The 25,434-nt window shown below is 46.0% G+C and overlaps 1 protein-coding gene across 11 annotated transcripts in view; it reads left to right on the forward strand.

Moving 5' to 3' along the window:
- The first annotated feature begins 23,636 nt into the window (after positions 1–23,636).
- Positions 23,637–25,434, forward strand: part of LOC119375196 (GRB10-interacting GYF protein 2) — a 676,837-nt gene continuing 675,039 nt past the window's right edge. For 6 of the 11 annotated variants that reach the window (XM_049420363.1, XM_049420367.1, XM_049420368.1 and 3 more), the window contains exon 1: positions 23,638–23,788. The gene's annotated coding sequence lies outside the window, so the exon portion shown is untranslated. Of the gene's footprint in view, positions 23,789–25,434 lie in introns of all 11 variants that reach the window. The other 5 variants (XR_007417936.1, XR_007417935.1, XM_049420360.1 and 2 more) reach the window with 1 other exon arrangement.

Below are 25,434 nucleotides of genomic sequence, written 5' to 3' on the forward strand. Positions count from 1 at the left end.
CACTCTGTAAGCGCAGTAAAAGCACAACTAAAAATGGAAAAGACCATCTCCTGAACTTCAGGTGGCATCATCATGCAATACAACTTTTGTCCACAACCTGTATCTTTTTCTGAGTATTTAAATACTGCTTGAGCAACATTCTTGACGGTTATTTCGTTGCACAAAAAAAAACGGAGGGCCTTCTGCGGGACAATGTGGCGTTGGGCACAGTTAACTAGGGCGTAGTTAACTGCGCCTTAGTTAAGTGCTTAATTCAATTATGTATAAGAGTGCCACAACTACAGCATAATATATTACGGCAATCTGCGAAGCATTTGGCAACGTATTGGCTTGGTAGTTACCGATTTAAAAACTATAAAAGCCTCCCTGGTTAGCAAGGGCAAAATTTGCTTCCTTTTATTAGTCGCTGGCCTGTAAAGAGATGCCACGAAGGCAGCAAAATACGCTAGAAACGAGTAAATACGTGTGTTTACTAACTGTTTACTAACATTTCTTAAAATGCAGTTCATGCAACACACGCTCCGATGTGGCATGAACGGAGCCTGGCGCTCCGTCCTTGGCAGGCGGAGCACATTCTTGCGCCGGCGTCTGGCCACCGCCGCACTGCGGCACAACGCTTACTTTCTTTCAGCCTTTTAATAAAGTGCGCGAAATTTTAAAAAAGTACTTGGCGCAAGATAGTCCGAAACATCCTGTATAAATCTTCGAGCGCAAGCGCCACTGATGCCACAGATGCAAGAATTTGTTCATCGCACAAACTAATGGCCACTGAGACAACCTACATTCTAACATTACGCATTCGCGCTTGCCTTTAACGAATGTTAGGTTTTATCTTTTTCTTTTCGTAGCAGTACGTGTGGATTTCGAAAAGGCAAGTAAACAGCCGAAGATCTAAGCGACTTGAACAGCTGCAGGTGTCATGCTACCAAAAACATGTTCTTGCTTTGTGGCAGAAAGAAACCTGAAAATTTTGCAAACCTGTCATGTGTACCTCATGAAATGGTTATAGCACCATCGAGGCGACTCGTCGAAGGTTGAAATGTCCGCGTCGAGGTCGTCATGTGTGTCTCGCGCGGGCGCCGAAAGCGGTCAGTGAACTTGAATGCAGCCAGCGCTTCTGTGATTTTGATCGATCGTTTCAGTTTACGCGCCAAGCACGAGCTTTAAAATCCCAGCAGCCGTGCGCGAGTTGCGTCAGTCGCCGTCGCTGCCGCCCTGTTCACCTCGTGCAAAGACAGAAATCTTGCACGGCATTACAAATGTACGATATCGCTGATAATGGCAAAAGGCTGAATAGTAGCAGGAAAAACACTGATAGTAGGGCCCACTGCACAAGAAATATATCTTAATAGAGTTTGTTCATTATGCTAAACGTCATAGCGCACATTCATAGCGCAGGTTCACAGCACACATTCAGTGCGGGACATAGGAGAACACACACAGTGCAGGACGAACGCTTTTTTTCCCGCTATATACTATATTTATTGTGAAAACAACTTTCCTACATGTATACACTGTACAGCCGGCATGCGGAAGCGTACTGTTGAGTCTTTTGCCATCATGAGCTACATCGTACATTCGTCATGCGGTGCAAGATTTCTGCCTTTTTGCCTGGTAAGGGATTCGTCCCGGCGGAAGTGGCTCCCCAGTTCTGCCCTCGACAGAACACACGAACAGGATTTGTCGTATCCTGAAATCAGAATTATGGAGGCAACTACGCCTTTTGTACGACTGGCTGCGGGCGGTCTGCTGCAAGTCCAACACATGTGAAGTGGATAACGTGCTCAAGAAATTCAAGAAATTAGCGGCGCAGACAACTGAGTTCCAGTGGCAGTGCCTTCCTCGTCATCTACCTAAATGGTCCGGGAGGACGCAGCCAAAGCCTGATCATCTTACTATCGCTGGCGATGTCCATGCACCGCAAGATGTTACTACGGCACTCAAGAAAGGACCGAATTCAGCCTTCAGCCATGCCTGCGTGCGCACGAGCTACTTGCGCTCAACAGACGCGTAGCGGGAAAAGCCGAATATGATGACAAGGAAAGGTGCCTACTGGATGGTGTGGACAGTTTGCTGCGGACATTGAGGCCATCCCATCTAAGGAGGAAAGACAAAACAAATCGCTTGGTGAAGTTCAGCAAAACACATGATCGGCGTTTGCTACGAGCGGACAAGGACAGCGGCTTCGTGGTGTTACCAAGAGCTACTTTTGGTCAGAAAGCCGCTGAGGCTTTAGCAAAGAACTTCCTTCTGGCGAGAGTGAAGCTATCGATGGTAAAGGCCTAAGCTATTTCCTTGTGCAAAAATATGGAACTGTACCGTTTGTCTAAATTTAGTTCTGATTCTAAACTATCAGAGCTATCTGCATTTTTTTAGTTTTATAACGCATAAGTTAGGTATCCAAAAAACGGCAGGAAGGGGAAGATGGAAGTTTGCGATGAAAAAATCCGTAAACAGGGGGTGGGTGCTCGAGATTTTTTCATCGCAAGCTTGCATCTTCCCCTTCCTGCCGTTTTTTGGATACCTAACTTATGCGTTTTAAAACTAAAAAAATGCAGATAGCTCGAGCAACCACCCCCTGTTTACGAATTTTTCCATCATAAGTTAGGTACGCCGTTTAGAAGTACACTCCTAGAGAATAAAAGTCGGCATAATCACTAACGAAATACTGACCGTTTACTTGTCACAAAAAGCACTAACCCATTAGTTAGCGAAGGCAGTAAAATGCATGTTATAGTGCTCTATCTGGTTGATATGTGAATATCACTGACTCGAATGGTTAGTCTGTTATTAAATTGTTAGTAACCGCACTAGCATTAGTAGCCGTACTAACTCTACTGACCGCTAATTAGTTAACCAATTATCTTGCTAATTACGTATCACTACAACGCACACAGAGGCATGAAAGGACTATAAACGAGAACACACACAAACACACGCACAGAATATCAAGACTTCTACGTATTCGGTGTATGCTCTTAACAGCAGCTTGAAGGCTATTATTTATGCTCCTGCTTTGGGATAGCACACAGTGTGCCGGTCAGCAGCCATATAATTTAGAAGAATAATCGATGTTTCCCACCCATTATCTTGTGCCCTTCTATTTGCATATATGTGTGTCATCCCGTAGTACGAAACAGTTGTTCCAACGTAATCAAGAAAATTAAATTTGTCTAAATTTTGATAACATTAGAACGTTTAACTGGGCAAGTTGGTGTGATTCCATCTTGAACGAATAAAACGCACGAAAGAACGAGGACGAACAGAAGAAACAACAGACCACGGCGCTGACTCGCAACTAGAACTTTATTTCACGAGAACAGAATAAATAGCATCTGGGAAAAGATATCAAAAGACCATCACGTATGCACAAGGCGACAAAAGTAGCAACAACAACAACAAAAAAAAACCCTACGTGAGTGATTAGCCATGAACATGAGGCAAGTTATCGCTGAGATAAGAAACTTCAGCCTGTGACAAGGCTATCGAAGGTTGGCTGACGCATATGTGACTTTCCAATGACATGTAAAATGCTTCCATTATTTCTCGTGTGCGCTTATCCCTGTGCCTGTGCAAAATTTCCGTCCTATCAAAACTGGGATTACAACCACTTTTTCGACAATGAAGAGCCAAATGAGAACCTGTGCCATTTTAAATATTTTGCGCATGCTCATGGATCCTAATGTTTATGCATCGACTAGTTTGCCCTATTTAAATCTTACCGCAGGAACATGGAATTTTATATACAACGTTAGTTTGGCAATCTACAATTTTTTATTGCGATAGCAATTATATGGACAGTCTCGGCTGAATTTTGCCGTCGCCGTCATGCACCGTATATATAACTATATAATATATATATATATATTATATATATATATATATATAAAAGGCCCAAAGAAAAATAATTCAGAAAAATGCTTCCGAAGCGCGGAATCGAACCAGGGACCTCTCGCTCCGCAGCGAGTGGCGCTAACCGCTACGCCACGAAACGCAGATCCTCCGCGTAGCTAACGGCGAGCGTTATATACACACCCTTTACCGCTGGACGGGCTCAGAGACGGCCGGCGCTTATAAGCGTTTCTTCACTACCAGCGAGATGGCGCTAGGAGCACGACGGGCGCATTTAAAAGTCGTCGGCGAGCTCGCTCGCTTCTTATATTTGCGCAAGGAGAACCTTGCCCTTCCCTTCCGCTGTCTGCTCGCGCGGTTTTCTCGTGGTGAGGGGAAGAGGGTTGTTTCAAGGTTTCACCGTGGTGTCCGCGCTCATGTTACGGAGCGTACGAAAGTCACTCGAGCAAGGGACGCCGCTACACGAACAGACGATGAGCGTGAACTATCAAGTGTCACAGCTCGACACTTGAAGCACGCTAGTTTCGTTCGCTGCTTCGGCCGCCTTTGCAACAGGAGCGCTGTTCAAACTGAGAGTATCTATTGGCGGGCCTCACTTCGTATAGCATTAGTTTCTTGCTATCGCATTCATTGCTTCGCCCTTGCGGCGAAACTGTGACTTTTTCTTATGTTTGACCGCGCACCTTAGCCATTTGTCACTTTTTTCTCCATTTAACTTTCTGTGCACGGCTGGACATACCTGTCGCAACTTGTGGCCAACACTGAAAACAACGTCAACATGGTACCTATTTGCCACATTTTTAATTCCATGCGATAACCTATGCACATAAGGAATCACTGCTAAATTCTTTCTTATGGTAGCGCGATTACCATCAGCTGTTCTGTTCGGTCTAGCTTTTACTCTTTTCGCCACTTTTTCACAAGCTCTCGTGATAACCCAAGTGGGGTATCCTGCTTCTTGTAGTCTCGACACCTGTCTTGCAAAACTTTGTTGCATCAAGTGGTGACATGATTTAAACAGAGAAGACTGAATGCATGCAACGCTGATACCGCTTTTGACCACTTTCGAGTGTTCAGATGAAAACGCTAGTAAAGGCTTATCTGCCCTAGGGGAATACTCCCAACAGGTGTTATCCCCCGTAGAAAAAAATAACTTTAAATCTCGAAACTGCAACTGTTTTTCAACAACAGGCAATTCACACGTAAAAGATAGGCCCTTACCGCATTTTCTGAACACTTTTAAAACATCAGTAACGCTCTTTGGACATCACAACTTCTTACAATAACTAAAAAATCGTCTACATAACGCACAACTTTTACACTTTTACAGCCAGGTCTCCGATGCCCTTTTCAAATTTTTTGTCCACATAAGCTAAAAAAATGCTACTAAGGACTGGCGCAACACTTGACCCAATGCATACTCCCGATTTTTGTAGAAAAAGCTTCCCGTCCCATGCAACAGCCGTAGAATTCAAATAAAAAGACAAAATTTCCATGAAACTATCTACGGAAACGAGACATTTGTTAATGAATGACTGCTCATCATTGTCACCAGTTATACAACTCTTGATGCGCTGCAATAACGTGTTATGAGGTAAATAATAGCACATATCTTGTACATCAATGCTAAAGCCAGTCGCCTGCCCTGGATTAGACTCATTCAAAAATTTCACCAGTGCACCATGCATGAATTCGGAACAACAAATGGGTCATAGTATGAAAGAGCCGAGAGATGAAGCTGAAGCCAATAAGACAGCCACGATTACGGCATCATATAGTGCGGCATCTACGAAGCGTGTGACAACAAAGGTTGCTTAGTAGTTACCCGTCACCTAGTTAAAACCCTCAGAATGCCTTCCTGGTTAGTAACGGCAAAATTTTCGAGCTTTTCTAGCTGCATGCTGGCTAGTAAAGAGATGCCGCGAAGGTAGTAAAACACGCTCGAGACCAGTGTTGTACACGTTCCTCTAAAAGAGGAACGAAGGCTCGTTCCTCGTTCCTCCCAATCTTGGAACGAGTTCCCGTTACAAGTTCCTTCAATACGAAAGGAACGCGTTCCAGTTACTTTTAGAAAATTGGAACGTGTCGTTACTTTTACGTTACATTTGAATTTTAATCAAAATATAGTGCCGGATAACCCCGAGGCGAAATAAGGGGAGCAATTCAAAGCTAACATCGAGCTACATATATTTTACGAATTTGGCATCGCCGGCAGCAGCTAGGTTAAATGTAGATATAATGAATCTAAAGAAACGCTCCTAGACGAATTTTTATAGACCACCGGTCATACTCAGGCATCAAGGGCGTAGCCAAGGGGGGTGGTTGGGGGGTTCACCCCCCCCCCCCCCAAATTTTCACTTTTGCTATATACACGCACACATACAAACACACGCACGAACATATATAAAGTATGGTTGACTCCCCCCCCCCCCCCCCCCCCCGAAAAAAAAAATTTCTGGCTACTCCCCTGACAGACATGGCTAACTGCAACTTTCGTGCTCGTCTATTACAAGTTCAGCACATGGGGCACTATTCACGTCAGTTTTCAAATGCGCCGTCATAATACTGCGCTTCAGATATTCAAATTCCCGCACATGCACCAATATAAATAAGTTTCTTGCACAGGAAACCACATCGGAAACAACAAGACATAAGCGTTTCATGAGTGCTGCTTCAATACCGCAATATGAGTAGAAAATAATATCCACGGTACCTATTCGCAACTTAGTAAATCCCTTGTTCGCACTCAGCAAGAGTCTCGATGTTGGTATCCGGCTGAGGAACCTGTTTTCTCGTAAGCACTTCCTTGGCAATGTTGAATAGCCGTTCCATGAAGTGCTTGAGGGTAGTGCCGTGTTGTACACAAATAGGGACAAGTCAACCGTGGTCGTAGGGGCGATCGAGGGCAAGCTCAGCGGGCGAAACAAGAATGTAGCGCTGGATGTACGCGTATCGTTTATTGCATGACAGACATTATCGGTGCGGCGGCTGTCGAACTGAACTAAAATAAAAGTTGCACGTCGGTGCTTCACCCATTTTCTGCGGCCTGTGGCGTTGTGATTGACTCCTCTGTCCCATACGCGTCAAACGCCAGATTCACGACGATGACTAGCGCCGTTCGAAAACTCCGTAGAACTCCACGTAGGCGCCTCGACTACGGTAAGTCGGCTCCCCCGCTTTTCCCTATGCCGACAAAGCCATGGGGACGCGCAGCAGAACCGCCCGAATACGCCCGAAGACCAGAACCGCCCGAAAACCAGGATACAATTAACATAGTCAAGTGACAGGCGAACGGTAGATTCTTGCGCCTCGCGCGGTCGCCCATCCATCCTGTTCTGCATGATGTGCTGTGTGCGGGCGCCTGTTCAATGCAGGGGAACCTTTACGGAAGGAACGCCGTTCCCTATGCCGTTCCTAAGTAAACGTAACGAGTTACCGTTTCCACCGATCCTCAATGGAACGGTGGCGTTCCTCCGTTCCTCCAAAAAGGAACTAGTTCATGGAACGTCGTTCCTTGGAACACCGTTCCGTACAACACTGCTCGAAACTAGTGAATACATGCGTTTCCTCACTGTTTACTACATTTTTTAACAGTCTATTGTTAATGAAGAAGGCACTTGACAACGGCAGCTCAGTCGGTCTTTGTTGAAGCACTTCAACACTCTTGTGCTGCTCGATGGCGCATACATGGTCAGAAATTCGCAAGAAGTGACAGCTTCCTTAGGAACTCTCGATGCTTGCTACTACGTTTTTTCAATAATGTCGAAGACTTGCTTTACTCTGTTTCGCATGCTGTCCAGCTACCTGTTGCGCGACCATGCATAGAGAAGAGATGCATGTATTCCAAAATTTTACCGGAATTTCGATTGACAATTTTATGGTTTTACTCGGGTGCTACTATAGATGTTTCTTTAATTCTGTCGTATCCAAAAATAGTTAAGTTATGCAGGGGCACCAGAAATTTTCGCAAGGCGGGGGGGGGGGGGGGGGGTCAGCCATGCTTTATGTATGTTCGTGCGTACGTTTGTATGTGCATGCATGTACAGATGCAATTTGAAAATTTTCGGGGGGTGGTGGTTAAACACTCCCCCTGGGGAGTGTTGCTACGCCTGAAGAATTATTCTGTATTATCAATGCGTTCGAATATCCTCATCTTTCGGCTGTTGAACCACAGATCTGGTTGTAGTCTTACATTGAATGCTCTTCAATTTCATCTGGTACTTAATAATAATTTTCACGTGGTTGAGAAAAAAAATCTCACTTACTGGAACCAACAATCGCTGCACATGCGACAAATGATTGGAGGAGCACATTGCTGTCCATTTGCGCCACGAATCCTAAAAAAGCAAGTTCTCGCATAAGATTTGTTATTGCACAACATGTATACTTTCCGTAATACTACATACGAACTCTATTATGGCGCTAGTTCTTAGTGACTTTATGTTCCTTGCGGAACACCCCAAGTTCACCACCGCGTGCGCCTTGTTCATGAATTCAAAAAGAAATAACATAAAAAAATGAGGTCTTCAAGCGCTCATGAGCCACCCCTCGGGCTCTGCTGTAAAATTCCTGTATCGCATATGTGCCACTGAAATGGGAATGATATCCCACTACGTTTCAGCTTCTTCCCTTATTAACCATCTTGCTTGGGCGATCATTGAGCGCGTGCCGGTTCGTGGTGATAACTTTACGTCTACGACAGACTGCAAAAACCTCGACCACAACAACTCTGCTGTGAATGCCTCAAAGGATCGAACGAAACGTTGGAACATACAGGGGTAACGTTCCGTGTTTTAAGCATCGAATTACTAAGAAGCATGTAGCTGAAGGGTTTACGAGACTATCGGCGCTATATCTATCAATGAAGGAAGGCGTTTTAGATGCGAAGCAGCTTATGAACGAGGCATGTCCCCTCGGCGTAACCAGTGCCCCGCGTGCCACTAGATATATGGAAGAATGAAGAGAACGAAGTGTTGGCACGAGAGGAGAGCTCGCGCATGGTGTGCAGAAAGGAATGTTTGCCCGAGAGAAAGGTGCCACTAGATGTGTGGAAGAAAGAAGAGGACGAAGTGAGAGCGAAGTGTGGGCACGAGAGGAGAGCTCGCGCATGGTGTCAAGAAGGGAATGTTTGCCTGACATATGGACGTGCGGTAGAGCGCTCGCTCCACTGCAGCGCGTGCTCTAGTATACATCATTCAAGGTACCCAATACGCCATAAATCATGCAAGGTACCCACTGCGCCACAAATCATTGTCATTCATGCAAGGTACCCACTACGCAATAAATCATGCAAGGTACCCTAAGTCAGGGCTGGGCAAAGATGCTTTAAAATTGTATCGCGATACGATACAAGATACTCAGGCAAGAAGTATTGGAGATACAGATACAAGATACTGCCGCAATAATTGTATCCGATACGATACTCGGCAATTGTATCTTAAGATACTTTGATACATTCTCAAATTTGTTATTATAGATCCATATAATGTAGCAGCAAACGGCTATGCACGAAAATGTCTGTTTGAACCTGTCTTAACTGTAACCTATGTTGTATTCATTTGAATGAAATCTCTGTTAGCATCTCAAAAGTTTTGCCCTTCTTGCTCAAAGTACATTAGTTTTCTTCTCCAAAACAACTTATTGCGGCTTGTTTTAGCTTTTTCACAGGACAACTCTTTATACACTTCGCTGACAGTGGTTCTCGCTTGTCATTTTTGCAATTGGTGGGAGTCTCTGCTCAGCCTGCCGACCAACTAGCGGGTTGCCATATAATCACAATAAATTCAATAACAAGCCTTCGCACGACGGCGCAAATACCGGTGTGGACTTTTACCTTGTTCGTAAAAGACAGTTTACGCAATACCGTATATCCGGACCGGTGTACATCAGCAACAACGCTGGTAGCAACATTTTTTTAGGGGTGGGGGGGGGGGGGGCATGGTGTATTCTAGGGGTTTGAGACCTTTCGATAGCGGCCCGGCCCGCACACATGACCGTCTTCGTCCCATTTGTTTTTATTTTCTTCATAAGTATGTTCGTGAGCTACACAGACATGACTGGTCTTAAGCATTCCTTTCGTGAGGAACGTGTGGTCACCATGTGCTGAAACATAACAGTGGAACAAAGACTATATTTCAGAATCCGCGTCCAGATTTCACTTGTTACATCGGTGTCGATGTTTCTCGAATGATGACTCCAAAACCCCTTCAGAAATGACCTATATATGAGATATGGGAAAGACGTCCTTTAAAATGGCGACGTCATTTTGTTCAAGCTATCTCCGACCCCCGATCCCACCATCTTCACTGTCACGGCCCTTGGAACCAAATTTCGCGACTGCGGCCCACTGGCTATAAGCTGAGTTTGAGACCCCTGGTGTATACGTAGATGACGTAAAACTGCAATGAATTTTTATATTCTACTTATCCGCTGGCGTAAAGGATTCTTTGTTGATATAATCACTAACGTGAAATTTTTAGCAATTTTTCTTCAAAGAGAGAACATGTGCAACACAGAAACGTCTCAGAAGTCTTTGTATAGTTGCACAAAGCGTCGCAGGACACCGCCGCTATTCGCGCTATTGCCGCTTATAGCTCCCATTACGTGGCGATTAGTAATACAAAAAATATTTAAGAAGGCCTAAAACAGAAAAACAAATATAAGCAAAATAGACAGGTGGTTCTGTATCAAACATTCACATTGAATGAGTACATAAACACCATATAGACGGCGCCCTTATAGCTATGAGCATGAAGTGTCGTCAACTTGACCTGTCGAGACAATAGAAAATTCAGTTCCTATGGAAAATTTCCTGAAACGGCTTGTTGGGACGCTCACGAGTAAAACCGAGCATTCAGTAAAACAACGTTTCTTGAATCCCTAACATTTTTAAGATGGCTCCTAATACTTTCCACTGTTATAATGCAAACTCAATTTCGCTATTTTCCCAAGCAGTAAGCAGAGTGTTTTGTAACTGTATACTCAAGGCACGCCCACATAATTATATATTTGTTTTCAAAATCGCCTTGGCAACGTGTAAATGTGTAAGCAGTGGTAGAAATAAAGCAGAGAGTTAGAAGAATAAAGCAGAGATCTTATTTTGGTAGTGCGTTACAAAAGACATATACTTCAGTGACAGACCGAAAAACAGTAGAGACCTAGGTAATATATGGGAGGCAAAATGACAGCTAAGTAATCACTTCTACTAACAATCAAATTACGATTTCATAAATTTTTGAATAAGTGTAACAGGAATTGAAAAATACAGGTACGCCAAAATATTTTCTGTTAGGTAAACGCTTGCTCTATTAGATCTAGCATCAGTACCAGTGGTGCTAAAGTTGTTAGAATCTTGTTAAATGCGAAGCATTTCTTAGCGAACCTTTGGCACTTTGAGCGCTTCTATCTATCTATCTAGCCGCCTATGTGTAGGTGCTCTCATGATCGCCTTCTTAACTTGGTGTCGACCAAAATTGGCATGGGAGAGTAAGAGGATTTGACGAATATGACTGTCGGGTCATGACATCAATAACGTGAAAATACTGTCGCGTACGTCGTGAAACCCTTTCCTCCAGACACCGTGTGGCGCATACCCGTTTACCACGGGCCACGGTGTACGGTTTTGCGCCACAGGTGATTGACAGTTTATATCTACCCAGGAAAGGCGAGAACGGACATTGGTAATTTAAATGAGAGGGCATCAAGAAAAACCGACATCGGCAGCGTTGACACAACGAATGGAAAGATTAAGAATTAGGACCCCAGCAGGAATCGAACCCAAGCATTCTGCGTGGCAATCACGTATTCTACCACAGAGCCACGCCAGGTCTATAAACTGGTTTGGAAGAAGACCCTCTGTAGGCGTAATGGCGTTGCAACGTCAGTTGTGTTTATGGAGCTGGCTATCTAATTTTACAAGAAAGCAATAGACACTACATATGTACTATTACGATACCGGCGTCATATCAGATTAACGTCTGTGGTTCCAGTGTTGGCTCCGCTTTTATATCAGTCTAATAAACATTACATTTGTATTCCTATGATTCAGCAAGCTATATTGAAGCAATGCTCGACCCCGGTGGAATACATTAACGAAAGTTACGTGTGATATTCACATGATTGCATCATAAAGTGCAGTTAGTTTCGATAATACTGACGTATGTACTCTAACGTGAGGGCTGACGTTACGTCGCACCATAGATTACCCGCCAGTGTTGTCGACGTATTTGATAAGTCCACGATGTGCACATAGCTATTACACTTACAAAAACACGTCGATCCACCTCGTAACGCTTGGCTCAAAGCCATAAAGTGCAGCATAGAAGTACTCGCTGACTGCTTCGCATGAAACCGATTCCCACAACGCGTGGGATCTGCCGAATTTTTGCATATAATTAAGTTAATTCATTGCATGCAAGTCAAACGACATCCACGAAATCGCTGATATGTAAAATCCACAAAACGCAAAGTAACCTTATTCTCACACGCATCACATTTCGTTACGAATCAAGACGCAAGGGAATCTTCAATGACGACACTGTAGCAACATCAGAAATTGCGCGATAGACGCCGCACGCAGTGGAGTACGCGGCGCAGAACTGTGACTAAGAGCAAGTGTCGCGGCATCGGCGCAACCAAAAAGAAAAAAAAAACGAGAAAACAAAAGGTACGTGTCTTCTGGCGTAAAAATAAAATTTCCGATACATTATCGAATGTATCGGAAATAGATAGAGATACTCGTTTTGCGAGACGTATCGCGATACAGATACAAGATACCCATAGAGTATCTAAGATAGTATCTAAGATACATGTATCTTCGATACTGCCCAGCACTGGTACCCTTAGATGCGAAGCAGCTTGTGAACGAGGCCTGTCCCCCCGGCGTCGCGTCGGCGTAGCCAGTGCCCCAGCCGATCCGGAGCGGCGGGCTCGGGCTCGCGAAGCCGAAGCGAAACGGGTGCGTTGACATCGCATTCTCAAACTTCAAGCTACAACCTTTGCAGCAAGAGCCATTAACTTTATACTTTACGGACCACAAGGCCGTAAACAACATCAGGGGAACCGTTCCCCTGAGCTTCAAGTCATATATATGACGAGTAACAGCATCAGGGGAACCTCGAATGGAAGGACCATGAACAGTGATTAAGATCATAAATCATTTACAGAAATGTAAGTTGACTCATGGCTGCTTCGCATACTACTCAGGGTTCCCTTTACGTGGAGATGGTGAGATTTTTTCGTTTAAAGGGGCCCTGCAACACTTGTCCGACTAATAACGAAATAGTCTCACTATTAGAGCATGACGCTTCACGAATTGCACGCAGCAAAAGTTTTTTTAGAATCAGTCAAATGCGAGCGGAGTTACAGGGATATGTCGCACGCTTCAAGCGCTTTCTCTCTCCTTTCTTAACAGCGAGCGTGCTGAACGATACGCAGGGAGAGGGATGACAAGAGGCCAAAAAGATGCGTCCTTTCGTCAGCGTGCGTCATGACCTCGAGCACTTTCTTTTTTTTTTCTTCGAACGCGCAGCTTACTTTCAGTGTTTAATGATATTTTTTAGCCGCGAAAGAGCACATACACAGAGCAAGAAAGGAGAAAGGTGTATAGGTCGGTGACGTTGTACGGATCAGAAAAGAGATTGTTCGAAGCTGGATAGCATAATGTTGTGTTGAGACTGCGCATGTATGTATGTGTATATTTATTTCTGGGTTTGCGCTCACCTCTAATTCAGTTGGAAGTGCCGCCCGTCCTGTCGATGTGTGTTTCTTTGCTCTGTGTATGTGCTCTTTCGCGACTAAGAAATGTCATTAAGCAAGTACCAACTAGGCCAACAAACAGTCTTGTTAAAACATACTTTCGGTGTGATCGCGAGCGCACGCGCGGGCACGCGGCGGCATCCAGCGGCGGCCACGGTAACCATGCAGCACGCGATGCTCAAATCAGCCAAAGGTAGGTGAGTGGCATCATTTTTAGAGAGAAGAGGGAGCGATTTCTAACTGACTTTAAGAATTAACTGTAAATTCCATCCAGGCCGCGTTCTGCGCTCTAATGTTTGGCTCGCGTGTTCCAGGAAGCCTCGACTACAGATCGGCAGCGTTTCCTGACCATGCTCAAAAAGCATTGCAGGGCCCCTTTAAAACTCTAGTGTTGATCGAAGTGACGGAGTCATGAGTCCACTATCTTCATCATGACATTCATGACCACGATTACTCATGAATATTGCTTAATATATCAGTTTTATTTAAAAGCTGTTGACAAAGTGCCACCTTGAACACTGCTGTATTTGAACACCTTGAACACTGCTGTTCAAATACAGCAATCACTGCTGTATTTGAACCTGCAGTTACAAAATATTTCTATGGCTCTAGTTGCTGCTGTATACGAGCTTGCCCCAGTTCACATAATTGTGGTATTTTTTGTCGGTTAAAAGTAATCGTAACGTTCCTTTGTTAAAGGTGGTGAAGATTTGTTTCGCATGATATGGATTCCCACACGATTCCCACAAGGCATGGGATCTGCCAAATTTTTCGAATAGTATTCGATTCGTGTTCCCATTCGGTGTCATCGCTATTTCATTCTTATTCAATTCGGTTCTAAAATTCACTATTCGCTCACCCCTAGGAGAGAGCGATCGCATTTCATCACGCGGCTCATGGTCATGACGTGCGCTTTACGTGGCTTCTTCCGCCCGTGCTATCCCTCCCATTGTAGCTTCCGGCGCGCTCGTCGGGACGAGAGAAGAGAATGCGCTTAACCCCTGCCAGCGAAATTTTTTATTGTGACTTTTTTACTGTAATTTGTAGCTTTGTGTCTGGTAATCACGAAACTGAATCTTAAATGCCCTAACGTATCGTATAATTAATGGCAGCGTCGTTAATTACGACCAATTTTGCGTCACTTCGAGATGTCCGCCTAAAACCATAAGAAACTAGCGCCCCACAGCGGGGGAGCGCATAAGACCACGTGCACTCAATTGAGTTTTGGTGTCGTTGAAAAAACGCAGTTTTCAAATTGGGGCCTCGCACGCGGTAAGGAATGAAGCGATGTGGGTGCTTCGGTACAGAAAAAGCGTTCCTTGCCTAAGCAACCAAAAGCACCTTTAGAGCAGCCCGACAACAGAGCGAGAGGGGTGAGGACATAGGCGTGCGCAGGGTTCCTCATTCGAGGGGAGGGCAAAGTTTCATCGCAGCGCCCCACTAAGTCAATGTATGGGGCAGATTTTGCGCCCCCACCCTCTTAGGTGACTAGAAGGGTCAACGTACGGGGCAGATTTTGCGCCCCCCTCCTCTTAGGTGATTTGGGGGGGGGCGCCCCCCCCCCGTGCGCACGCCTATGGTTGAGGAGCAATAGCCCTAGCCGGGTGCCAATCGTGGTATTGTTTGCGCGCCGCAAATGTCTGTGACGTCGCCCATACTCGTTTTACTCGTGGAACGTCACAAGGGGCTTCGATCTACGTCATGCCAGTGGCGATGTCGCGAGGTGCTGCCAACTCAGATGAGCACTCAGGCTTACTTTAAAACAAATAAAATATCTTAAAGGTAACGTTCGCCGGTAATAATCGGTCAGAAGTGCCCACGTATACCGGACAATCAAACAACACAAACATCTCGGAGGTTTTGATTTTGGTGTCAGGGGCCTTTTATCATTCTTTTTATCTCCATGCAACCTGCTGTCGACGATGTTCAAGTTCGTATAATACATGGAGCTAAAAAATGACGGGCGTTTGCTTGTTAGTGCAAGACATTGTAACAGTTTTATTGAAATTTATGTTCATTCTCCAGGCGCCACACCAGTTGCTAAATGAAACGAAAAAATCTTTTAGGCGCTGATGATCAGTGAGTCAGGAAACCAGGGGTGTAGCCAGAAATTTTTTTCGGGGGGGGGGGGGGTTCAACCATACTTTATGTATGTTCGTGCGTGCGTTTGTATGTGTGCGTGCCTATATACGCAAGCAAAACTGAAAAATTTCGGGGGGGGGAGGGTTGAACCCCCCAACCCCCCCCCCCTGGCTACGCCCCTGGAGGAAACTGCGCTGTATATTACATAATCATCTGCTCAAAGTCGTAGCTTTGAACTAACATAATCTGGAAGGTTGTGTATAAACAATAAGCTCACAGAATGGGCTTTTTTCACCAAGCCCTAGGGGTGGTTGATGACGCCTTCGGCCAACGCGCTTAGTGAGTTATTTTATTCCGAGCATTGTATAGCTGCGGTCAATTTACTTTTAAAAAAAAGCAACTTCGCGGGTTTCTTCTACTCACTCTGTGTTATTAGGGTGTAATTCAAGCAATGGATATGACGTATATATGGTTCACAGTGTAACTAACCAAATGCATGCCACATTTAAAAATGATGCGGCGTACCGATTGCGGATAAGTCTGTAAGAATGGTGAACGAATTGAAATGTTATTGTTTGCTTTCTTCAACTACGCTTGCGAACATTTGACATGTCACTCTACGCTTTACCAAGGACCCTTCATTGTGAGTGATGAATACAAAAGGTAACTGCGACTTACTTTGTAGGCCTAATATCAACGATGCCGAGAACTTGACCACAGGTACTGTTATAAAGCGGAAGAAATTGATCTCGTGGCACGGTCACAGAAAGCCTGTATGCTTGCCAGCGATGTTCTTGCGAGCTACGGTTGCTGGCTTCTTACAGCTGCGGACTATACAAATATGAACCGAATGTGAACATCTTCAAATGCTAGCATTCAGTGCGGAACAAAGCGATAAGCGTAGAGCAAGCATCTGGCCGAACGTTTCAACGGCGCTTGAGAATCGCCGAGCTTGCACGTCGGTACATCGCTGTCACACAGTTAGGTGGAAAGTTGGGCTCCTTGAAAAGAGCGCAAATATGAAAAGAAGCGCGAGGAAGCTGAGCTACACGAAAGCTATCCTTGAGTAGAGCACTCTGCCAGGGGCGTAGCCAGAATTTTTTTTTTTTTTTTTTTTTGGGGGGGGGGGGTTCAACCATACTTTATGTATGTACGTGTGTTTGTTTGTGTGCGTGTATATATAGGCAAGCAAAATCGAAAAATTTCGGGGGCGGGTTGAACCCCCCAACACCCCCCCCCCCCCCCCGAAATTTAACCCCCCGGTGAACCCAGTCGCGACATAACTCAGCCGCTCGCATGGCCTCCGCGTCGCAGGCTAATCTCGAAGGCTATGTCGCTCGCGCTCAGACGAGCGGCCGCGCTGTACCGCGGTGAGCGCACGCGCGTGCGCTGTTTCCGTGCTTCATTTTGGCGCGAACAGCTCGAGCAGCCATAGCGCCAGTAGTACTGCTCTATGGTTTAGAAAAAAGTAACTTTGTCTGAAGGCTACTTTCTCATGAAAGCACTGGAAAACGGAGAGAAGCTCTGCAAAGCAGACTGCGTCTGTGCATACGGCGTCTAAGAGAGAGTGCTGTGCCGTGGTGGCGACTCTGTCGTCACCATTTTCTGTTTGCCTCCTGAGATTTGTGTCAAGCTAGTGCAAGCTCACAAGCCTCGATTGATAAGTACGTACGTGCTGCGTTGATACCAGCAGCACACTACTGCAGTAAAAAGAAAGTAAGTGGCAAGGGGTAGCTGCGTCAACGTTTTTCTGCCATGGTATGTATGCCCAGCCCTGGGACGTTGATCAAGCAAACCACCGTGCTAGCATAGCATGTATGGTGTCGCGCTGTTATGCTCGAGGGCGCGGGATAGATTATCGGCCACGGTGGCCGCATTTCGATGGGGTTGAAATACAAAGAACACCCGCGTACTGAGTATTATCTGTGAAGAGTAAAAAACCCCAAGTGGTCAAAATTAATCCGGATTCTGACACTACGGCGTGCCTCATAATCATACCTTGTTTGGCACGTAAAACGCCAGCAATTGTCGATGTCGATCAAACACGTTTATTCTAAGTAGACACAGGCAAGCGAAAAAACTAATACAGTACGTTAGGCGAATTAAACGGCGAGTAAAAATCCAAGACATTTGACCCTTTTCTGCGAGGCATAAATTGCGATGTCTCTTCGCCGCGGCAGCCACAAAGGAGCTTTACCGCATCGGCTGACTCCAGAAAGCTAAGCTTCGAGTAGTCCGCTGCTTTGTTCGTGACAAGAACTCTGTCTGTAGCACAAGTGAAGTTCAACGGGGGCATCCATCGCGGTGCATATTTCTCATAACAGTCCAGCGGCTACGGCGAACCTGCCCCCGTAAACATCTCGTAGACAGACAAGTTTCCTTCTGCGTAACTGCTTGCAAATAACGTAGACTACTTCCCTATCGTATTCTATTCACTGCACGCGGTGGCATCAGAAGGAGCTTGGTGGTGGTCAGATGAAAATATTGTTACATATGCCGCATGCTCCATAATATGTGTATTTACGACAAAACGCCGATTAAATTCTGCTCGTTGGCCCTGGTTTCCACTGGTGGCCCTCACTATCGAATAAATCTAGCAGGCACGCGCAATTCGGTTTAGAAACCAGCCCGACGCCACAAGACAGGAGAGCGAGTTGCGGGATGCCGCAACTCTTGCTCCGGGATGCAACGCCGCATCCGTTCCCATTCATGTTTTAGAAGGAAAAACATAAAAGGATACGTCCTCCCTCATTTCTACGTGTTCTGGCACTTGAACGCGCAACAGTACCGCCAGCAGTTTTGTTTTGTTTCGGCGATACGCGCCCGCATCGCCTCAACCAGTCGCCACTTTCGTCCGCGGGAGCGGCTAGAGTATGCGCGCTTTGACCATCAGGGCGGCACTGCCCACACCGCGGAAACTCCAGCGCTGGTTCCCTATACCACACTGGCGAACGCCAGCCAGCCGGTCTGACAACTGCCTAACCTCCCTGTCCTTCCGTTTTTATTTTCCTCCTCCTCCCCGCTATATGTATACCCCCACTGATACGTCCAGCTGGGTATGCGCGCAAAATGAGAGGCGCTATCAACGGCTCCGGCGCAGCGTCAGACGGCCACTACGTAACCGAGGCGCACAGCTGGGCGCGCGAACGCGCCAATGCTTCTGCCACTGCTATGACGTCACTCCTCTGGAATGCGCAGACTGTCGAGACGCGCGCGGCGGCTCCGGTGCGCCAGCTGTGCGCCGTGTGACGTCACTGCTCCTCGCGCATGCGCAGCACGGCTCTCCAACTGCCACGCGAAACTGCTCCGCCTCGGCCAGTGTAGCTAATGCTACAAAATACCCTGAAGAGCGCACACGATGGCGAACGATGGTTTGGGGAAATTTTACCACATCCTCTAACATTAGCAAACTGCATGTGCTACAAAAGAAGGCGTTGCGTCATATCGCTAATGCTGATTACAATGCACACACTGCTGAACTCTTTCGCCAGTTTAACATTGTTCCCGTGCCCCAACTTTACGAGTTCTTTTTATGTATGCGCTACAAAAAATCTGTGTATAACTGCGAGCATGCATTTCTTAGCATATCATCGCTGAAAACGAATACCTCTGTATATGCATTTCGCACCAAAGAGTATTGGTTCGTTCCATTTTGTCGTACTAAGCATGGACAGCAAATGTTACGTCATGCACTTGCAGTTCTGTTGAACAAACTGATTCTCCAAGATATTCATGTGGAACAGTGCAGCATACGCAATATACGAAAGTGTTTCATTCCATGATGTGAGTGCTTTGTTCTTCAAGTGGTGTTAGTGTTTCTGTGTGTTTGTAATTATTATCAAGCTGTTCGCATTATATTATATAACATTAGAGGTTGACCTGCAATGTGAAACGGTTAAATTTCTTGTTAGTGTATATTGTAGCCCTTTTTGTGTGCCGTGTATATGGGGGCTTGGGCGCTTCTCAAGTGAATTGATTTTCACTTTTTGCCCGAGCATTCCCGCATTATGATGATGCAAATAAATTTCAACTTCAACTTCAACTTCAACCATGTGGCCTTAGCGAAAAGGCCAGCGCTGCAATTCTTGACAGACTTGACAGGAAAAAAGTGGCAGTCGCCTTGTCCAGTCCCGTAAATTAGGCGGCTGGCAAAAGGCAATCAGCAAAAGAAACGAACAAAAAGAAAGACAGCTTGGAAATGTTTCTTTTTTTACGTGCAAGGCGCAGAAGCCCGATTTTCCACTACGAGTAATCGTTTCAGAACGAGGTGGCTGGCAGTTTTTATTGGGGAGATTCCTTCAAAGAAAATTGGGGCTGCTTGTGCTCAATGACCCATATCTTGTGAAGAATTCCAGTGATGTTGTGCAACGTTTGGAGCAAGAACAGTGGAAGGGCGTGGCCGGTTTTTCTATCGACGTCGCAGATCTGTACTATTCGGTGCCTCAACCCAGTTTATTCAGGGCAGTGCGACAAAAGATTGAAGAGCATGGTGCAGTGGACTTTTAAAATTCGACTAAAATGAACTCTTGACACTTTTAGAATTTTATCTCCAGGCTACGGCTGTTGGCTTCAGTGGCGAATTTTATACTCAGAAAGCTGGCGTTTGTATTCGTTGCTGTGTTGCGCCCACCTTTGTGCGATATTTTTTTATCTCGTATATATGAGAGCATAGAATTATTGTAAGAAACTCTATTTATGAGAGAGTACAGGCGAACCTTATTCTGAACCTTAAGTCTGTAATCAATACATCCAGGTTTGTTTATGGTTATTTGTTCATTTTTCGAGAATCTGACGAATGATCTGTAAATACTGTTGAAGGAAACCTCGAAGTCTTTTTAAAAATCGTCGTACGTTTTGCAATTTACTTGGGAAGCGCCGAGCAACAAAATTATTCAGTCCCTTGACATCGGGCTTTATTTCACCGCAAAGCATTTTCATTGGGTGTACATGCCCGGGTCAAGGAAGGATATTTTGCCTGGCACCAGCGCTCATTCGAAACTGGTAAAACGAGGAAAAGCGATGAACTGCTTGCAGTTGACGATAAAAAAATAGTGTCAGCACATGAGGTCAAGTAGGTTTGATGAACAAGTCAAGCGTTCGGAATGCACGAGCCCTCATTTATAATTTGTGTGAAAGCGTTTGTAATCATCTGAAAGGACAAAAAAAAAAAAAACCGTTCAACATATGTGAAAGAAATAAACTTCAAGCGATCTATTTGCATCGCGTTTCGCACAATGTAATAAAAATTGGCCGCGTATCTGCGTGCTCCGCTGGAAATGCCGTGTAAAGACGATAGAGGAGGCGCTGCGTGAGATATGGATGCCATCTGGCAATACGTCGGGAAACATGAGCTTGTGCAGAGGGTTTCCTTCCTCCGTGGCAGAGGGCGTTCGTCGGTGCGCATAGGCATTGTCAGCGCAGCTTAAGAAACTAGGGTCTTTAGAATTATGTATCTATGTATTTTCTATTAAAGGAACACACCACCTAATACTTACCTAGTGATGTTGCGCCTCAGATATGCGTAATATTTACTTTTTGATCGACAACGTTCACAAGTGTATGAACAGCCGTACCAGTTCAAGATGGGTGAGCGGTAAGCAAGTGGTTCAACTTTGGCCGGTTCGCTAAATCGGGTGACAGACAGACAAACAGACAGACAGAGAGACCCAAATTTCTGCGTTTAAGTTCCCCAAGAAAGACTACCGTCTTTAAAAATCGGGAAATAAACGCGGAGTAAATGGAGATTTCACTGCTCCGTGCCAGTTGCCACGTGCTTGCACCGATAATGAAAATATTGCCGAAAAGACATATGATCGCAAACACGTTTTGATGTTCCCTAGCTCTATACTCAAGTTGTGTACAAGGTCCCGTTAAGTTGTGGCAAGTTTTATATAGGCCAGACGGGAAGGTCTGGTCTATATAAATCTTGTAAATTGTAAACATTGTAAATTCACTCCACTTTTTCATAACACCGCGTTTATGAAACGAACGCATGAAACGCTTGAATGCGAAATCATTGAGGCATATATTTCATTAATCTTGAAGCAAGTAGGTGTGTCAGCACGTCGTCATTGTCACTCTTGGAAAGAAGTTGATTTCTTGACAGGTTTCGTCTGAATTTTTGATGATGGGCGCCCACATATATATGTAACTTTTGTGACTAAACATTCACTTAAGTCAGCCCTCGTCCTGTTTTCGCGCGTCTTTTCTCGACCTTGTCTTGTTTGCGCTGCAAAATCCCGGGCCACCCCCCCTCCTAGATTCTTAGCGAGGGGGGGGGGCTCCCCGTACGCGCGCACACACACACCATCATCATCATCACTGCTTAATTTAACGCAGCACAATGTTGCTTAAAGTGTCCATCATACGTAAGCTGAAACAGATGCAATAGACAAAGCAACACGTGCAAACTCGCACCGGCCTTAGAGAGAGCCGCACCCCAATAGTTAACGGCACCCTCTGCAAAATTTCATCGCTGCGAGGGCTACGCATGCACACTGAGCGTGGTGCAATGCGGTCGTTCATCGCGCGCTAGCAGACGACGCGGCAAGTGGTCGCATCCGCAGGCATGAAGTGGCGCTGGCGTAATTTGCAGCTGGGGCGGCTGCAGAACACGTTCGGACTAAAGGGAAAACGTGTGCAGGCTATATATAGTCCGGCCGTGCTCGCACAAAGCTATAATTTTGCGGCCGGGATCGCACCGGACAACGAACGCGATAAACCTTCCGCAACTTTCGGCGAATTTGTGCAAATGACTGATGCAGCACAAAGGACAGGAGAAGTGACAAACGGCGCTTTGCATGCGTCTTTTATAGTTCTGTTTTCCATCGTTTGTGCCGTTATTCCCAGTACAAATTTGGCTGCTGGATATTGTCGTCTGCTAAATTTCGACTGCGGTGTGTGCCTCTCGATCGCAGAGGGCTTCAAAGTCGCACGTTCTAGTTTGGAGTATCTCGATCACCCGTTCGAACGCTTGGCCCGTAACAAAACATGCAAATCTGGAGGTGTTCGATGTATACTTTCTCCTCCTCTGCCACGGCCCCATCGAATATGTGCGCTAAATCACGTGATTGCGCGTCCCTTATTGTTGCATGAAGGAAGGAAAAGCGCTTTCCCATAGCTTTCCTCCCTCCATGGTCCCATATGCAATGGTGGGATGGTCTGCCGCTCGGCGGAGCATAGAAAAGAACGGTAACAATCCGATTATTCGTGGCTGCATATGCCTTATTTTGATACAAGACGCGTCGCTTAATTTATGCATGGTGTGAATGATGCGCTGCAGCCGAACGTCAACGTAATTTCATAAAACAACAACTTGCGCCAAAGTAAGTTTTGGTCGAGGTGTGGACGAAACTGTCTGGTGTTTTTTAGCCCCTGCTCAGCAGTGGCCTCCTGTGCATTGCTGGCGCCCAAGGCGGGAAAGCTTGTCGTACTGTACTGGCCCGGGAACGGCTCGTTGTGCAGAAGCAGCTCGTTACCAACATCCATCACATACTTGCGGGACTGTTGCGTTGAAATAAAAAAGTTCATGTCAGTGGTAGGTCTGCGAAAGCGCGACCGACGGTGATCGCTATGAGAAGTGCGTGAATGATGCAACCTACGCGTGCGCGTTTTGACAGGAGCGGGGAGAGGGGGCTCAACACCCCCCCCCCCCCCCGCCCTTCACCCCCCGATAAGTACGCCTGGGACAACATATCGTGAAGGAAAAAAAAGAATACACGTTCATTTATTTTTGCTCACTTCGTGAGAGATGAGCGATGGGAAACGGCGTAGCGTTAGCGCGACGTCAACAGCTTTACCAATACCGAAACTAGAGTGACCTACCGAAACTGTAACACCGAAACCACGAAACAATTTTGCAGTTCGCGTCGCAACGTGGCAGATGTTGACGAATGGGAGTGGTGCTTGCAGCGCCCCCCAGCCAATGCGACGGCGCGCTTTTAGTCACGTGGGTCTAGATAAGCCAATCGGCTGCCTCTCGGTTCAGTGTCGCCGGTCTTGCGGTCACTTCTCATGCGTGTGTTCGTGTGCCTGTGGTGAGCCGGTGTTGCACCTGTTATTCGGCGACAGAAGATACGCTCGGCACTGCGTAGTCAAGGTGAGCCGCTGTCGCAGCGTGCGTTCTCGTCGCACCATCGTGTCGTTTCGCGGCTGTCAGCGACGTGCAACCGGGACGGCAGCTCCACGTCGACGACCCGATGTGTCAGTACGGGCTGCGCTTAGGCCTAGACGTGCGGTACTGCTGATTGAGCGATTAAAGGGGGCCTGCAATCCTCGACGCGAGTTACCAGGGCCGTGGCTCGGCCAACGTCCCGTGGGAGCGGCGCGCTTTGATCGCAGAAGCGGTGTGCCGGGGTGTTTCGGCTGCGATGTGGTGTCGGGCATTTGACAGGGCCTCGTTTTTTTTTCTTTCTTTTCTTCCGACCATTGCCTCGAGATTTGGCTAACGAGTACGTGTGGCCTCTGTTTTCGAAGTCCGGTCTACTCAGAATCCGCGCCGTTAAGGGCTTGTCAATTGGGTGTGGGATCAGAAGCGTGGGTTCCCGGTGCTCCCACCACACAGCGCGGCTGAACACGCCCTCCTGTGTTCAGCAGACGACGGTGCTGTTCCTCGATTGCTTGTATGCGAAGAATTTAGGTTTCCACCTCGAAAGTCGCGTGAATTGTCTCGTTCACTTGGAACACGACCGGACGAACCCATGCAAGCTCTCTGGTGCGAAGCCTACGGGTATTATACTGACACTGGTGGTAATGTTGTGAGCATCGACAGTTCGCATCTCTTGTTTCGCGAAAAGCGGTGTCACAGGGCCACTCTGTATCGTAAAATGCGTTTAGCCCGGAAGTGACACGCCATCCACAGGCCCCTGTGCTCGGTTGCGACTCAAAATTTATCTCCTCACGGGCGATGTGTGTGATAACTCTAGTGGGACAAGCTGCTCCGATGCAGCGGTGGAACATGTAGAGAGCTGTAGTGTGCCCCCTTTGAAAATGAATGTGCTTGTTGACTTCAAACACGCATGATCCGGAAAATAATAAATGATTGAGTTTGCATCGGTTCTGCTGGATTCGGTAGCACCGAGTGAGTGCCAGAAATAGAAGTTTGGCTGTCTCACATTCATAAACTACTAATAGTTTACATTATCCCAAGAACCACCGTGAAAGCCCTCTCCTGCTTGGGTGTTTTTTTGTTCTTGGAAACAAACTACGCTTTAAACATTTTGCACAATTGTTCATTGATGGCGATGTTAAAATGATGAAGCCTTCTGAACAAGTAGGAATGTTGTAAAAAAATATCGCTGAATATAGATTTTCTTTTTTTTTTATGAGAAACTAGGATTACATTGGGTCTTTCAATTAATGATTAAGTTTTGTTACTTCCCCAAGACATAGTGGATGCTGAGCGTTCAAGAAAAAGTGGAGATTCAACATTTACTCGTTGGTGTAATGCTTATATACCTTGGATGTATAGAAAAAGACACAGTAATAATTAAGGTAATAGTGAAATAGTAGTTTCACACTTCTACACAGTTTATGCAATGGCATTGTAATTTGCGTACAAGTCAGCTTATATCAATGCAAGAAAAAGTATGTTTTAGTAAACAACACCCTTTTGTTACAAAATGAACCGTGTGTATGATATAGCACTGATAACTCTGAATAACTGGGTCGCTACAGCCATCTCAGATGACTGCCTAGGGCACTGCATGTGAATGTCGTCACGGGCACAGGTAATTAATGTGAAAC

Source organism: Rhipicephalus sanguineus, chromosome 11, assembly GCF_013339695.2.
Source record: "Rhipicephalus sanguineus isolate Rsan-2018 chromosome 11, BIME_Rsan_1.4, whole genome shotgun sequence".
NCBI lineage: Eukaryota > Metazoa > Arthropoda > Arachnida > Ixodida > Ixodidae > Rhipicephalus > Rhipicephalus sanguineus.